Below are 15139 nucleotides of genomic sequence, written 5' to 3'. Positions count from 1 at the left end.
TTTTTGCCATGAGTCATCTTTCCCTTAGCTGTGAATACACTGGCATCCTGAACTTCCATAGCATGCATCTTTGAAATCCCTCTGGAGAAGCCAGTGGAGATGCTGCTTTGTAAGACCCACACTGCTTAATTCTGCAGACAGAGTGAGCATCTGTGTATGTGTGCCAAGGTGCTCTGAAGTCGTGATAAATATTACAAAACATGAGTGATATTTAGAGACTGCAGCCTACGTGCAGGCTCTGCATTTCATAGTAAATAATAGAAGGCCACTCTGCAGCAAAGCAAGGGGATAAACGTAGCTTTTTCTTGCAACTTAATGCACTTCATATCCTGTCTTGGCTTTAAGGATCTCAGTACCTTAGCAGATACTCTACACACTCTGTAAAATTTATCTTCATAATTTCATCTCAGGACAGTTGAGGCTTCAGTAATGGGTTAGCTATTCATACTCTGAAACAATTCTCTGAAATCTGGTTAAGATTTTCAGATGTGACCCAAAAAAAATGCAAGATTTTGAAAAGCGACCTGTGACTTTGGGTGACTCAAAGTGTAGGTGCCCAACCCGAGACACTTTAAAAAGGGGCCTGATTTTCAGAGTGCAGGTGTTCAGCACTCTCTGAAACGCAGGACTCAGGAACTTTTTTAAGGCATCTCCAGTTGGGCACCTAAGGTTTGGGTCACCCAGAATAACTGGTTACTTTTGAAAACCTTTGCCATGCATGTGTTTTGTTTGTTTAGTTCCTTGGGTTTGGTTTGGTTTTCTGTAAAACAAAAGTGCCTTGTTTAACAAAAGCATTTCTAAGTACTGTCCTCAGACATTATCCTTTGGCTTACGGAAAGGTACTGCCTTCCTTATAGGAGAACGATTTCTGCTATTTCAATCAGTGAACTATTAAACATTCTTACTAATCAGGGAAGTGATAGGAAGCACCAGAAATGCCTTCCATTTTCATCAAGCCAGAATCTATTATGGTTAAACGTTAGCTGCCATTTCCCCCTTAACTTTAGCATCTGTGCCTGGGTGGCAGTTTGTGGGTGTGTGTGTTTGCAAGAGGCTATGAGCCTGATTCAGTAAAGCTGATGCAGGGAGGTGTGAAATACAACCCCTCAGAATGCCCCTGCTCCAGCCAAACCCATTGCTCAAGAGAGGATACTCATCCTTTGGGAGGACAGGCAATGACCCTGACTCTGCCCTGTGTCAGAGTACTGTGGGAGGCCACATTTAGTTTTCCCAAGGTTCTCTATAAGCTTTGCCAGTGGGAGCTTCAGAAGAGAGCCACTCAAGTCAGTGCTCTCTCTAGTCATCCTCCCCACAGACCATTTTCTGGCTGTGTCACCCACTTTTGAGCCCATGCTGCCTGCTCCAGAAGTAGAGTTTTGGCTACTTCATGTGCCAAAATGAACTGTCCGGCAAAATGTCCTTCATTAAGTCTTCTATGTTGATATCCGCTTAAACCCTTGGGATTGTATTTTTGACAGGGTGAATTCTGCCCTTTGTAGCTAGGTGAGGGCAAATTACAGGAGACTGGTTCCATGTCTGTCATTGCCCAGCTCCCTGCTGGCACATTGCATTCCTAGCAAGGTTTCTTCCTCTGCAGGGATTTTCCTTCATCTCCGCAGCTACAGTACTGTAAAACAGCATGAAACTGTCAAATCAAATGGAAGTAAGGCACTGTTGAGCTTCTGCCTACTACTACGCAAACTGGACTTTGTGGGCACAGCCTCTTCTGTCCCTGCTGTCCCATGATCCCCAAAAGCAGTGTGTACCAACTCACCAGCGAGCCAACACATGTTAACTAGCAACTAGCAGCTGCATAATTGAACAGTACAACTTCATGAGAGCTCACAAACTTTGCATTGGATTAAAATAATTTAGGTTCTTTTACAGGCATTATCTTCAACTGCTTGTTTTCTGCTGCAGCAGTAAAGAGGGCTGAATACTGACTAAACCGATTGGACTGAGAAACCCAAGGTTTATAATCTTTATAATCTGATAGCCAAGGTGGGGCCCCTCTGAGGGCAAAGGAAATCCAAAGAGCGGTTTTCTTTATGACTTAGCTGGCATTGACTGCCTAATCAGTGGTTAATACTGGTTGGGTTCTGCTGTGGAAAAGCCTATCGTGAAATGACATATATTCTCCTTGGTGTTAGGAAAAAAAGGGAAAATGATGACAAGTTGAAGTAGGAGGTAGTGAATAAAATAAGCCAAAATATAAGGAGGAGGAGGAGATGTTTCTTACAATAATGAAATCAACAGTAAATCCAAGCTGAGAAACATTATTAAGAACAACCTGAATTAGTGTTTGCAGGAATATAGTATGCACAGTAGCTTGCCATTAAGTAGTGCTCTGTGGAGGGTGCAATGTTTCATCTTTAATTAAAAATCCCTGTCTTTTCTGATTACAGCAGGGCTTTACTAATGAAAGAAACCTTGAAATGTGTCAAACTGAAAGTACTGAGCTTTCAGTTTTGTTAGGACATTCTTCCCTTTCCCACATTGGCTAATTATTCAGATATACAGTATTTGTATTGACTTAGCTCCTTCTTCCCGAACCTTCTCAATGGGATCCCCTTAGAGAGAGAGTTTGGTTTGAACACAGGAACAAATGGGAGCCCAAAACTCCTTACTTCTACTCCTGACTCCGACACTAACTCTTTTTGTTTCAATTTGGGGAAGCTTCTTAACCCTCTGTGCCTCAGTTTCCCCATCTGCAAAATAGGGATAATAATGTTCATCTCCCTCACAAGTGGGTTTACAATTGATGCAGTTAATGAATGAATGGTTGTAAAGCACTTTGAAGACTTTCTGTTTAATAAATTCATTTATTTTCATTAAATGTTAGACTGAAATTAAGTTGTTTGTCAATGGGTGTTTGCAAATTGTTCCCTTTGAGCACAATTTTCAGAAGTACCAAAGTGACTTAGAAGCTCAAAAGTGATTTATGCACTTAGAAGCTTAAGTCCCCTTGACTTTTAGTGAGATTCACATGGTACTGTTTTTGTTCACTGATTGTTTAACTGGAACTTTTTGAACACGAGAATTACAAATAGCAATTACCGAATACTTGGGTGTACTCTCTCATACCCTTCTTTGCATATGAATTCGGTATTCATTTACAGACTAGCAATTGCCTAAAAATGTGCACAAACAAAAACTCATTTACACACCTTTGTTTGGAAATATAAAGTGAAAAGGTGGTGGTCAAAATGAACAGGTGGTCAAATTTCAAACTAAGTTAATCAATAGAGTTGGATGAGAAATAGTTTTCCCATCTGTGAATGTTTTCAAGAGTTTGACCTTTTTTCCTGTATCGAATCAGGATGAAAACTAGAAATCTTGAAAATATTCAAAACCTGAAAAACCAGTTTTATTTTGAGTCAATCAAAATTTTTTTTTTTTTTTTTTTTACAATTTCTAAATATTTCATTTTCAGTTTGACCATTTTTTCTTTGGTTCACCTTTTTTTCAGACTAATTAGTTTAAATTTGGAAACAAAAAGTTGTGTAATACCAGAAATTTCTCAACCTTTTTTCCAGTCAGAAAATTTGGTAAACCCGACCCTGTTGTACAGAGTTTCACTTGTGATGAATTGGCATTTTTCAACAAAAAACATAATTCACTGGAAAAATTCCTGACCAGCTCTGTTTGTGCGCCCAGGTTTGCCATAGTTCCTCAGCTCGACATACAGCTTTTGCCCATTGGAAAGAGAGGTATTTAATCTTAACTACATCTGGTTTTAAAACAATACAAATTTTAAATTTAGGATGATATTTTCAGATTTGCTGAGCACCCATTGAATCAATGGGCAGCTGTGGGTGCTCAACAACTCTGAAAATAAATCCTGTCCTGTCGGATAGCCATTCAACAGCGCAAGTGAAATGAGTTTGTTTGGTCTCAGGCTAGTTACACAATGGCCTGGAGTCCATATCTTTTAAAAAAACATCCCTTCTGCCTTGGTGCTAATTACAATGCTGGTTAGGAGCATCCGCAGAGACTCAAACAATGAATAGGCTAGAATGATACTCTTAACCGCTTTGGGGTCCCTTTACTTTAAGGCATAGTGTTGGGGAAGCCAACCCTGCTCTTGTTTAATAAGAGATTAGTTCATCCCTAGTTACAGAATACCAACTGCCATAGCCTTGCCTTTCTGAGGAAATTGATTGGGCAAACAGTAGAACATAGGTGCTCTCCAGGTGTGAAGTGGAAGGTCCACTCAGCTGATTTCACCATTCTTCTTGTGGGTTCATTCTCCCTTTCAGTTAGTGTTCTTTTGACATTCTACTGCAGTCTGTGGTAACTGTGGGATGTATAAATGTGAGAGCTTAGTGCAGCCTTTGACCTCTCCCAAACAGGTCAGCATGGGCTTCCTGTCAAAAACATTCCTATCTTCAGCAGCTCACAGCTATGCTGCTTCTTTGCCTCTTGTGATAGGTCTTCACTGCCATGGTGTATTTGAATGTGTTAATCCTCAGGAAATGCTTGATTAGTCTTTTGTTTTGGATATAAATAATTTTAAATTGTCACAAGAGCTTATCTTGAAAAAGCGACAGGTGGACAGCTTTGGAAAGCTATGTTACATTATCTTTAAATTCACCTTCATGTTTCATTTCTTATACTACAGTGTCTTTTTACACATGCATATACTTTTGTGTGTAGGTCAGCTTCAGATTGTGTTTTTAATATATTAACAAAGGCTAGGGCATTAGGGGAAATATTTGTGTTTTCAGCATAGAATGTAATCTCCAAACTGTGGAGAAACCAGTAACAAGTAAATTTCTGTCTGGTTACTTGCATGCTTACCTGCATTGCATATCCACCTATTAAACCCAACGAGTGACCTAGATTTGGTGTTCTCCAGCCTTTTCATTCATTTTGTGTGACCATGTCTATACTCTAGGTGCTACAGTAGCACAGCTCTGTAGCTAAGCCTCTGTAGCACCATAGGAAGAGGTTTTTCTGTCACTGTAGGTAATCTGCCTCTCCAGATGGCAGTGGTTACACTGATGGAAACATTGTCAGCCTTGCATGTCTGTTTCAGGGGTTAGGTCAGCATAATTGTGGTGCTCAGGACTGTGAATTTTTCACACCCTGAGTTCCACAGCTATGTCGATATAACTTCTCAAGTATAGACTTGTCCCAAGAAAGAGCCCTGTTCACTGACCTGAACCCTCTTTTTTCTCAGCCTTCTCTCCCAAATCCCACTGCTGAATTCACAAACGGTTTGATTCTGCAGATACAGGAAGGGCTCTTTAAACCATTGGTGGCTCATCATGACTCACAGTTTGAGGCAACAGTGACTTAGGCTAATTAGTCTGGTACTTCACAGAAGTCAGTTAGCAGTTGAAGAGAAAGAGAACGCAGTCCTCCTGCTTTTACCCGGATTAGACAGTGCTACGCCACCACACTAGTTTACAGCGCCCCACATATAACACTGGGAGGCTTTCAGTTCTTGCTGCAGTGCTGCGTGTTCTGAAAAACGAGCTGCTTGCGCTGATTCAGTCCTGTCATGAAAATAGCTTAAGCTTTTTAGGGACTCAGGATGTCTACTCCCCTACTGCAGTCTTGACTTGGGCACATTACAAATTTCTACTCTTCTCTTAGGTAACTGGAAACCTCAATCCGCCGATCCCCTAACACACAAGCACTTTCACAGTTCTGGACACATTACTGTTCCTGTATTCTGTGTCCTCTGTCCACATCCAGCACTCCTCGGGGGCAGGAACCTAGCCCTCCACCCCAGCTGTCATGGCATAGGAGTGTCAGGTGGGGGACTCAATGAAGAGAAGTTCACCCAATGAATTGTCTGTCTTTTCAGAAGCAGGAGAGAGAATCTGGAGCAGGGGAGACAGGTGATCAAATGGCTATGCAGAGGGAGTGCAGATCTCCTTTAACTAGCCATGGCTCACCAACAATTGGAGGAGCCAGTTCAGACTTCCCAGCTCCTGAGCTTCTTGTGATGTGGATACTTTTGTCCATTACGAACTGAACTGAGATCATCAACTTATGTCACATAGGTCACCAAACGCCTATCAGATGGTAAAGACTTAGTCCTTACCAGCCTGGATTTCATTCATACTGATGACCAGCTGTGTGCGTGTGTGTGTGTGAAGCTGAAGTAAATTACAATAGTCAGTGGAGCTACACTGATTTACACCAGCTGAGGAACTGTCCCATCAATCCATATGTATGTGCTGTCTTTCCGAAACTGTGCAACCCCCTGCAGGGTAAGGATAGGTGCTGACTCCGTGGGTGCTCTGGGGCTGTAGCACCCACGAAAAAAAATAGTGGGTGCTCAGCACCCACCAGCCACCCGCCGATCAGCTGTTCTGTGGGCCCCACTGATCAGCTCTTCCCCCCTCCCACCCAACACCTCCTGCCCACCACCAATCAGCTGTTCAGCGGTGGGCGGGAGGCGCTGGGGGCAGGGGTGGAGTGTGAGTGGGAAGAGGCAGAGTGAAGGTAGGGTCTTGGGGGAAGGGGTGGAGTGGGGGCGGGGCTCCGGGGCCCAGAGAAAGCTGAAAGTCGATGCCTGTGAGTGTAAGTAAATGGTTGGATTTTTTTACTTCGTGTGGTGCTCAGATACACCCACGCGCATATGTGTGTGCACGTATACTCACACATACTACACACCTTTCTTGCACCCCATTCTCCCACTACATGACACATGAAACCACTTTGAAGTTAAAGGGAATTGCTTGTATTCTGAAGGAGAAGAATCAGTCCATGAGCAGTTGTGATGTATGAGAGAGAAGAAGCCACATCTTTGTACCTCGACACTTGGAGTGCATCAGTAGACTAAAACGGTTTTGAACTTGTACATGCAGTAGTATAAACAAGTGGGTTCTCATCTGAAGATTACAGCATTATTCAGCATTGGGGAGTTTATCTGTACACAGCAAGTGCACAGGTGGTTCAAGAAACAGATGGATTTTGTTGTCTTTTTTTGGGGACTGTGGTTTGGGTTCTTCCTCCGCTTTGCTCTTGTAAATATTTTATTTACAGTCCCAAAATATTATATATATCTAAGTTTAGTGCATGACAAGACATGATAATGGCTTTAAAAAGTACCAAAAATGAAAATTGTGTGTAGCATTGTGTACTATTCTATGGATAATAGCATTTGGCATTGACTTGTGAGGATGGCAGTCATGTTGCAAGGATGAGATAGCAGACAGTCATGAAGGTCATTAGCTAGAACCAAAGAGGATCTTATGTGCCGTTGTGCCAATGGCTCATGGGCCTGTCTGGCTTTGTATGTATCCCATTACCAAACTTCTGATGCATGCAGTTTGCCCGTATTTTGTATTCTTAATGAATTTCATATTATTGCTAAAAGCATAACCATTGCTTGACGACACTTGCAGTTCAGTATTGGCAATGTGTAAGTGACCAAATAACCAACCGTAGCCAAATTTATTGTCTAAAGTCAAAGCAGAACTATACAGAAAGGAATGAGTTAATAGCACACCAATCCTTCTGAGAAGCTTGTTTCTCGCAGCGTGCAGTTCATCTTACACAGAAGCTGTGCTTTGAAATATGTATTCAAAACCACCTCCTTTTATACTAGACCTGTTTACAAGTTAGAGGTCTTTCTGTGTACATTACTGAGTTCTAACCCACCAATCTGTATTAGTCCAGTACCTTTCCGATCTCTTGTTTTCTTCCTGGTGCTATCAGCCTGTGACAGTACCTCCCAAGCTTGTACCAGTGCAAAACATTCACATATCTTGTCTTTGCCAGATTTTGTATTTCCCAGTGCCAAAGCTGACTTCAGCTTTGCAGGGTATTGTGGGATACATATCTCTTGATATAAGTAACCAGATCTGTGGGAAAAAGTATGATACCATTCAGTTAGCGTAACTTTCAAACACCTGTATCTGCAGTGTAGCCCTGTCAGTCCCAGGATATTAGAGAGACAAGGTGGGTGAGGTAATATCTTTTACTGGACCAACCTCAGTTGGTGAGAGAGACAAACTTTCAAGCCACGCAGAGCTCTTCAGGTCTGGGAAAGGTACTTAGGCTATGTCTACATTGGCAGTTTTGTCGCTCAGGGGTGTGAAAAAACACCCCTCTGAATGCCAGAACTTCTAGCGATGAAAAGCGCCGGTGTGGATAGTGTCCCTTGTTGGGGGTGGTTTCATTTTGTCGATAAAGAGCAGCCACACAGTGCACCTTACAGTGGTGCAGCTGCAGCGGCAGAGCTGCGCCATTGTAAGGTGTGCTGTGTAGACGTAGCCTGCGAGTGTCACCGCTAAATACAAGATGGAACAGATTGTTTATCATAAGTCATTAGCACTTACTCTACTGTTACCCAAGTGGAACATAAGTGGTGCGTAGTCCTTATGCTACTCTTGCACAGACTGAACTTTACCCTGTAATGACAATAAGTACTGATACTTAGCAGATCGTAGGCAACATTAAAATTCAGAATTTTCTGCTTTACAGTGATGGCAGAATCTTCTGTTCTAAAGATGCTACAGTCACTGCAGGTACCTGGCAAGGAATGTTGATTTATTTTTCTTAAATTTCAACTTTGTGATGTTATGTGCAAGGTGCTCAGGGCAATATCAGTGAATGTATGCATGCTTCAGAGACAGATATGTTATAAAAGGGATTGAGGAATACATTTTATAAAGCATTTCCAATTTAGGTTGAACTGTTAAAATGTGAGCTGAGATTACTCCAGTATAGCGGCATTTTACGTAAACTGAATGACATAGATTACAATATAAAACCCCCTGAGGATCTGCACAGGTACAGGGGTCCACCCAAGTGGAACAGCTTGTAAGATCAGGATCTCTCTGAGTAGAAACAGCATCCTTTCTCTGCCGGAGAAAGTTGAGCCAGTTTAACTAAGTGTGATTTTAAACCAATTTAGAAAGCCGGTGCAACCCCCATGGGACACTCATAGTTTGATTTAAACCAGGTTTATTTCAGGTTAGCTTAAGTCACTTATGAACACAAATTGCCACAAACACACGTAAGCCACTCTCAAACTGACATGAATGCCCACACAGCCTTTTTTACCTGTTTAAATAAATTGGTTTAAAATCACGCCTCTAATTAAACTTGTGTGACTTTCTCGTGTCGACAAGGCCTACGCGTTCTGTTTAGTGTCATTAATTAGGGCTTGCAGAACTTTTAGAAGAGAAATAAAGAAGTTTAAAAAGATTAATATAATAATGGAAGAAAATGAGGACACAAATACATTGAAAAAACACCACAACTTACATATTGACTGGGGTAAAGTTTTCAAAAGTGCTTAGGTCCTATTTTAAAAGGTGACAGAGGCTTACATTTGTCAGCAAAACATAGTTAACACTGCTTGTTGGGGGTGGTTTAATTATGCCAGCGGGAGAGCAGCTACACAGGAGACCTTCCAGTGATGCAGCTGTCCCGCTGTAAGGTCCGTAGAGATAGCGGTAGTCATTTAGAAATCTAATGGCTTGTCTGGTATAGCTAGAAATTGACTGGCATAGCTAAAGCAGAATAACTACTGCTCTCTAGCTGTGTTGGTATAACTCCTCTGTGGGGACACTCAGAACACTTCACAAACAGCAACTCAGTCTACAGATAATAGCCCAGGTTAGGAGTGGCCTCCATGCAGTCACTCAAAGGCAAACAAAATCTTCTCCCTTGAGCAACTACACAGGGTAGCTGTCCCTGTGCTCCCTGCATTCTGGCACTATTCACTCTTGCTCCCTGCCAGGAAGCAGGACTATTAAAAAAAGGGGTCAGCCCCCTCACCAAGCTCACAGAGCAAAGCCAGTGTACTCCAGAGGGAGCAATCTGCTCCATTTGATGGATGGAGCAGGTTGTACTCCCTTCAGTGCAAGGAAGAATCCTGGCAGACTGTCTCTGGTACTCCTCCTGGGGTGGAGGAGGGGGCAGTATCTTAAAAGCCACAATCTGTGTCTGTCAATGTTTGTTGAGAGTCTTGCTCCATTTGAGAGAGCACCCTCTGTGGAGTAATAGACCTGCTGAGAGTCTGGATAGAAAAGCCTCCCCCTCATTCAGACAAGATCTCCGAAGCGAGAGAGAGAGGGAGAGCTGTAGCGGTAGCAGATTTTTGCCACAGAGAACATTCCAGAGTACATTTCCGAACCAGAAGAGTGTGTAGAGAGTGCTGGTTTTATTCACTACATTAATTGAACCTCACATCTTACTCCTAATATTAAACATGGCCACGTTGCTTCACTGTGTGCTAGGGACATTTGGCTACCAATTTTCAAATGATTGTAAATTGAGTGTCTGTTCAAGCCAGCCAAGATCAACTGAATTGGATTATTAATGCGTACGTGCGAGGAGAATTCAAACAAGGGATACTTAATATCTTGAAAATGTCATCAAATGAATAGCAGAGGGAGAGAGAGGGTGTTGTTTTCTGTTTTGGTCAGCTTATACATTTCTGCATGGCTGGATCATATGCTCACTATCCCTAACACACCACTTTTATTTTCCTTTCCCCATGCTGATGAGGCCAGAGATGTTTAGCTGTAGGTCTCTTCACTGTTAAACACTCTGGCTGTCTCTCTACTATGAAAGTGAACCAGAGTTTGAGAGTGGTTGCCAAATCTCCTTCCTCCCAGTGCTTCACACTCAGCCCACACTCAAAGTGTTTGTCTTGTGGTGGACTTGACTTCTACACAGGGTCAACCATGCTTAATACCCAGTAGTAGTGCCCTACCAAATTCACGGCCATGAAAAACGCATCACGGACCATGAACTCTGGCCTCCTACCACGAAATCTGTCTTTTGTGTGCTTTTACCCTATACTATACAGATTTCTTGGGGGTTCTGACCCAAAGGGGAAATGCAGGGGGGTCACAAGATTATTTTAGGGGGGTCCTGGTATTGCCCCTCTTACTTATACCCTAACTTCACAGTTGGGCAACCAGAGAGCAGAAAGCAGCGCCCTGCCAGCAGCAGCATAGAAGTAAGGGTGGCAACACCATACCATGCCACTCTTACTTCTGCGCTGCTGCCTTCAGAGCTGGACGGCCGGACAGTGGCAGCTGGTGACTGAGGGCCCAGCAGCACAGAAGTAAAGGTGGCAATACCAGACTAGGCCATCCTTACTGCTGCGCTCGCTGCTGCTGCTGCCAATGGCTCTGCCTTCAGAGCTGGGCTCCCTGCCAGCAGCCACCGCTCTCCAGTTGCTCAGCTCTGACAGCAGTGCCACCAGCAGCAGCAGTGCAGAAGTAAGAGTAGCAGTACCAGCTCCCCCCGCTTCTCCCACCCCCCCCCCCCCCCGCAATAACCTTGCAACCCCCTCACAACTCCTTTTTTGGGTCAGGACCCCTATAATTATAACACCTTGAAATTTCAGATTTAAATAGCTGATATCATGAAATTTATGATTTTTTAAATCCTATGACCATGAAATTGACCAAAATGGACTGTGAATTTGGAAGGGCCCTACTCGCTGGAGCAAAATATCTGAGATATTTTCTAGACTTTCTCCAGTAGTATGTGTATCTCTCTCCACTTGCTGCAACAGGTGTTGAACTCTGTTGGCCCAGTCCACACCAGTAGAGTAACCGTTTTCAACACCAATTTTGGGGGAAAGAAGATATCCCCAAAACCCGATCTTGATGTCTGCTATCAAACATGGCTCATTTTTCTGGTGCAGAAGCAGCTGGTACTGGAGCCTTTTAAACCATGTAAAGGAACCAAGCACAAGCTTCACAAGGCAATGAGCCTCCTTGTTTACTAGCTTGTCAAATACAAACTAGCACACTTAGGCTAGGCAGATTTGATCCAAACTTTACATTCTAGAACTCAGAAACTTGTCATTTTTCCATGGTACCAGGTACACTGTAGTGTGACCTGAAGGAAAATCAGCTGCAGAGCTCTAAAAAAACATGCTTGCTAAGTCAGTGGTAAAACCAGAAACACAGGGTGGAGGTGTGTGTGGTGGTGTTTTCAGTTTTCTCAAAATCTTTTCCATCAGGTATTCTAAGGGTGAAATTCAACTCCGTGACCTACAGTGGTGGTCTGTTAGTACCACTGTGGATCTCTATTGCTATTCTGCACATTCTGTGTGCAGAAATGTCAGTGGGAGTTTGGCATGTAGAATAGAGATGCACTCTGCAGATTAGGGAGGAAAATTCAGCCTTGTGTTTTCAGACAAGCTGTGAGGCTTTTTGCCTGGTGCAAAATCAAACAGAGTTTCACTTTGTAGTTAGTAATTCCTTTTTTGCTTGGTAGGGTTAAGAAAGAAGAAAAGTGACACAGTGACAATTTCGAAGAGCCTGTTCCATAACCACAATAATCATGTGCTCTTATAATAATACTCAGCTCTTACATTGCATTTTATATCCACTGATCTTAAAGCACTTTATGGAGGTGGGCAAGTATCATTACCCCCACTTTAAATATGAGGAAACTGGGGCCCAGAAGCTAGCCAACATCACACAGTGGTAGATCCAGAAATAGAACCCAGCTCTCGTGACTCACAGTTAAATGTCCTATCCACTGGGCCGGAATACTTCTCGAAGGAGAAGTGTGCTACTAAAATCCTTCCTTTTTCCTCCCTGCAGAGGGAACTGAACTGTTCAGACACGTTTTTTTCTGCCAGGGTAACGCTAATGCATATTTTTCTGTCTGTGTTGGAAGTGATTACTCTTGGTGTATTTTTCATTTTTAAAGATAAACTGAGAGAGTTGCAGTTGAATTTAAAACCCTGGAGCTATGTCAATTTACATCAGTTTAGAATTTTATATTTCTTTACTTGTGTTACTTTCATTGTTAAAAATGAAATAAGTGTTGTAATCTCATTAACATTTTGCCATTAATCCTATTTGTTCATATTGTGCATTTGTATCCATCTAGAGCAGTGGTTCCCAAACTTGTGCTGCCGCTTGTGCAGGGAAATCCCCTTTGTTTACCTGCCGCCCCTTGCCACTTCCAGCAGCTCCCATTGGCCTGGAGCAGCGAACTGCGGCCACTGGGAGCCACGATCGGCCAAACCTGCAGACACAGCAGGAAAACAAACCGGCCCAGCCCGGCCCGGCCCGCCAGGGGCTTCCCCTGAACAAGCGGCGGAACAAGTTTGGGAACCACTGCTCTAGAGAATTAAACTAACCTCGTCACTTTCATTTTTATTCAGCCTTTAGTTTAATTTAACCAGCCAAGTCACTTCCAGTTTGTGACTCTCTTGCTGTAGCTCAGTGCTGCAATGTTTGGGTGGCAAAATTTAAAAATAGTTGGAAGAAGACATAACTGTCCAGGCTGTGTGCAGGAAACTTCCTCCCACTCTTGCGCAGCTGCCTGAAGGCTATCTACAATAGCATTTGCTGTGTGTCCCAGTCTCTAGGGAGGGCAGGGACTGTTCACGTCTGCTCTCCCCACCCCCAGGAGTAGGTTCCCCAAAAGAGGACAGGGAATGGTGGGGATGAGTCAGGCTCATAATCCACCTCTCCCATGACTCCTCTTCACCCGAACCAATGCATAAAGCAGGGTTGGGGTGATGGGGGTGGGGAAAGCAATCTTCTCCATAGGATGGAGCATATGGTACACAGAGACACTCCTGTTGTGCAGAGATTCCCCAGAAGAGACTGTATGCCTGAAGTATAGTCTCCCCAGTGTTCCTCCTGGGATAAAGCTGCTTGGGGCAGAGATGTAAATGCCACAGACTGGACCGACATACATTTATTATTTTAACCAAAATATTTTCATGAGTGAAGAGCCGCTTTTCTCTCCATGTTAAACTGATAAGGAGAGCCTTCTGTGGGCAGCACAAACAGTCACCTTAGTAAGAATGAGTCTATTAGGGAAAATGGTGTCAAACTGTTGCGGAATCATGTGGCAAAACAACAGGAGTAGCAGCTGAAAGATATAAAGTCCATCTACATTTTGAGCTGTAGGTATAATGCCCAGCTCAGGAAGGCATATTTGTGCTAGCTCTGATCTAGCAGTGTGCTAGAAATAGAAGTGTAGCTGCAGTGGTGTGAGCGACAGGAGGGGCTAGCTGCCCCACATACAATCCTGTCTGAGACACTCGGTACATACTCAAGTGGCTAGCCCCTCCCGCTGCTTGTGGTGCCATGTTTGCGCTCTATTTTTAGTGCGCTAGCTCAATCAGAGCTAGCACAGGTATGTCTACCCAAGCTGGACATTACAGCTCCAGCTCGAAGGATAGACATACTATTTGAGTTAACTTTTCAGCTTTGTCCTCAGAAACAAATTCTTTAAATTGTGATGCATGCCTCATCGCATCAGACTCAATCTGAACCCTTTATGTATTTCAGGACTGTGCTGGAGTCTGATCCTTATTCCTCTGAGGGCAGGTCTACTCATAAAACACTGCATCGGCACAGCTGCGCTGCTGTAATACTTTAATGAAGATGCTCAACACTGTCAGGAGAGAGCTGTCCCGTCAGCATAGTTAATCCATTTCCATGAGAGGTGGTAGCTGTGTTGACGGGAGAAGCCTTCCTGTTGACAGAGCACTGTCTATACCGGGGGTTAGGTCGGTGTAATTATGTTGCTCAGAGGTATTTGTTTTTCACACCCCTAAGCGACGTAGTTATACCAAAGTAATTCTGTAGGGTAGACCTGTCCTGAGTAACCCTTATGTGTGGAGGCCTCTTAAAGTCAGTGGGATTCCTAAGCATCACTAGTGGGAGTAAGGGCTGCCAGATGAGGCCCACAGTGTTTTGCAAATTTTCAGATCAGCCCTTCAAATTTGGGCAGACATGAAAATTATGATAGGTGGCAGCCTTAAGCAGTGTGAATAAATGTTAAGTGCCCACTTACACTTCTAGGCTGAGCTTAGTGAATTTGGAGGTTTCTGCTTTGTGCGCAGTCGATGTTGATCACAGCAGAAACACACAGGCAACATTGACAGTCTCTAAACAGCCTTTGCGTACAAGAGAAGTACAAGTGGAATTAAGAGTGGGTGCTGAGCAGGAATTATACCTGTACCTGGTTCATCACTATCTCTGTTGATGGCTAACTTCCATAAACATTAAATGTCCCCTATTTTTTTTCAACTGGTTTTCCTCTACCTGGGGCAGGAGCATAAATCTTGGGGTGGGGCAAGTAGCAATGAATTGGTCTGTGTTACTGATGCTTTTCTGTCATAGTACTGTTATTTTTCTTAAGAAAAATGAATGAGAGATGTCCAGTGAAATTA

At 43.3% G+C, this 15139-nt stretch overlaps 1 protein-coding gene across 7 annotated transcripts in view; it reads left to right on the top strand.

The window, feature by feature from the left end:
* PRR5 (proline rich 5) overlaps nt 1-15139 on the top strand; it is a 130563-nt gene that overhangs the window by 58941 nt on the left and 56483 nt on the right. The gene's annotated exons all lie outside the window — the stretch shown is intronic.

This window comes from Lepidochelys kempii, chromosome 1, assembly GCF_965140265.1.
Source record: "Lepidochelys kempii isolate rLepKem1 chromosome 1, rLepKem1.hap2, whole genome shotgun sequence".
Lineage (NCBI taxonomy): Eukaryota > Metazoa > Chordata > Testudines > Cheloniidae > Lepidochelys > Lepidochelys kempii.
The sequence above is the reverse complement of the archived record's forward strand: the minus strand, read 5'-3'. Positions and strand labels throughout refer to the sequence as shown.